The 2,471-nt window shown below is 34.2% G+C and overlaps 1 long non-coding RNA gene across 3 annotated transcripts in view; it reads right to left on the minus strand.

The window, feature by feature from the left end:
* Positions 1-2,471, minus strand: part of LOC106526874 (uncharacterized) — a 34,418-nt gene that overhangs the window by 25,931 nt on the left and 6,016 nt on the right. The gene's annotated exons all lie outside the window — the stretch shown is intronic.

Here is a 2,471-nt window from a genome sequence, read left to right on the forward strand (position 1 = left end):
GGATGGGAGACTGTGATGAAGTGATTCAACACAATCTGCTGGTTTCTTCTTTAGATTGATCTTTTTTTCATATACAGTGCCCTGAGACATGTTGTGACTTGGTGCTACAGTATATAAATAAACTGAATTGAATACTTTCCACAGAGTTCCTGTCATACATTATCTTAAAGTAGCAGTATTTTGAATTTAGTATCAATACAAGAACATAAAGTTCTGGTGGTATCAATATTTCAGTACCACCATGAATGATTGTTGCTGACTGAGGCGAACAACTTGGTTTAAATAATTAATAATAATTAATTAGCTGTTTGATGGTGTATTGCTGCCAAAGGTGAAGACAAATCAAAAAAACATTTTTCTTTGTTTAAAAATCTCAAACTGGACAGATTGTAATGAAACTTACAGAATGTAATCATTAGATGTTCGTCTACAACTGATAAAGTCCACCTAAGTCAAGATGACTGCCACGGCCAGCTGACCATAAAAACACAAACAGTTATAAGTCAGTCAGTTTTACAGATAATGGCTTGAAGTTATGGTTGGTAGTAGCTGAGACTGATCTTAGCACATATTCTGAGCACAGATCGATTGCACAAGATCATTATTTACAAATTTGTCACTAACAATTGGAAGTCCAGTCTGTCAGTCTGCCTGTTTGCAAAATATCTCACAAACCTTTGGACACGCTGTAATGACACTTTCAGTTTTTAATCATTGGTCGACAACCTAATAAAAAAGTCTAATAGTAAACAGACCTTCTTTAGATCTACTGTCGTTAAACCTGGTGTGGCAGTAGTTGAGAGCTTTTCACAGTTATACACATTCTGTGAGATTATACTGAAATCTGTAGCATTAGCTGTTGGAGTCCAGCCTGTTTGTTATCAAAGTGTCTCAAGGCAGTGTGTGATGTGCGTTCCTTGAAAGAACGCTAGGCCTTTAATGTTTATGGTTTTGTATTACGTGATGAATTTTGCTTTAGCTTTGAGATAAAATGCATGAAATTCAAATATACATTGCATTTTTAAAAGAAAAAGCAAGGATCTTAGAAGCTTTCACTATGACTTTAAACATGAAGCAGAAGTTTTCAGCACTGCAAAAACTGTCCATCTTACCAAGTTTTAAAACCTTATATCAGCCAAAAAGTCTTTTTGATCTTGTTTTGTGACTGATTTACTAAACAAGTACTGATTGTGTAAGAATAATCATCTTGTTTTCAGAATGTGTAAGATTTTTTGTCTTGTTAGTCTAAAAATTTGACTCAAATTAAGTCAAAACTTTCTGCCAGTAGAGTAAGAAAATTTTACTTGGTAAGATTCTTGAAATAAGAAAAAATTGAGTCAAATCAAGTATTTCAAGAATCTTACCAAGTAAAATTTCTTACTTTATWGGCAGATATTTTTGACTTAATTTGAGTCAAATTTTCAGGCTAACAAGACAAATAATCTTACACATTCTGAAAACAAGATTATTATTCTTACACAATCAGTTCTTGTTTAGTAAATCAGTCTCAAAACAAGATCAAAAAGATTATTTTTTTGGCTGGATATAAGATTTTAAAACTTGGTAAGATGGACAGTTTTTGCACATACTGTAAATCAGAAATAAATTTTATTTCTTAATATTCCCTAATGCAGTGAGACTCCTGGAAGACACTAAGGTTGCCGTAATTTCACCGGTACAGTCCATAAAGTTCACATTTTTGTACTCCAGTCACGTGTGTGTTTATTAATGAGTTACTACTGTGCCAGAAATACAGTATGTTGTTTCCAGTAAACCCATTAGTCTGCGGTAATTCCCAGATGTCCCAGCTTTTCACCGAGCCTTGAACGCAGCAGTGAACTAGCGTGTGAAGAAAGTCGGTGGGACTAATTTTTTCTCCAGGACATGACAGAGTGAACGCAACCGGAGCAGAAACTACCTGAACAATGAGCAACACAAACCAGGAAGTAAGTGCTGGAATAATTCAKCCAAACAAATACAGCTCAGCGCGCGTGCTTTCGGGGTCCGTCTGGTCATTGGATTAATAAAAAAAAGTATAAATCAGGGGTGCCCAATCTGTTTTGAACCAAGAGCTACTTTTGAAGTCGGCAGTTTGCTGAGAGCTTCTTGTCCAGTCTCAGTATCAAAAAACATAATTTTGTCTCCCTACTCCTCACATCTTTAAAGTAAATAAAACAGAACATAATGTGATGCTAGTTTTATTTAATTTAAAGTATTGTCAAACAAAACTATCTACTTAACCATATATTTACCTACAAAAAAAGATAAAATCCTTACTTAAAGAGTAACTTACCCCAAAATTAACTTTTTTTAGCTGATAAACTGCCTAGAATGTGTCTAAAATGTTATATAGTACTGTTTCTGTGCTAATTTTGATGTTTTTGTGCGTATTTGTCCAAATCTATAATATTTATCAATACCTGTAATATTCCTCTGACCATGTCCATCCCTTTATGACCACAGTGTACCAT

This window comes from Austrofundulus limnaeus, unplaced genomic scaffold (assembly GCF_001266775.1).
Source record: "Austrofundulus limnaeus strain Quisiro unplaced genomic scaffold, Austrofundulus_limnaeus-1.0 Scaffold298, whole genome shotgun sequence".
Lineage (NCBI taxonomy): Eukaryota > Metazoa > Chordata > Actinopteri > Cyprinodontiformes > Rivulidae > Austrofundulus > Austrofundulus limnaeus.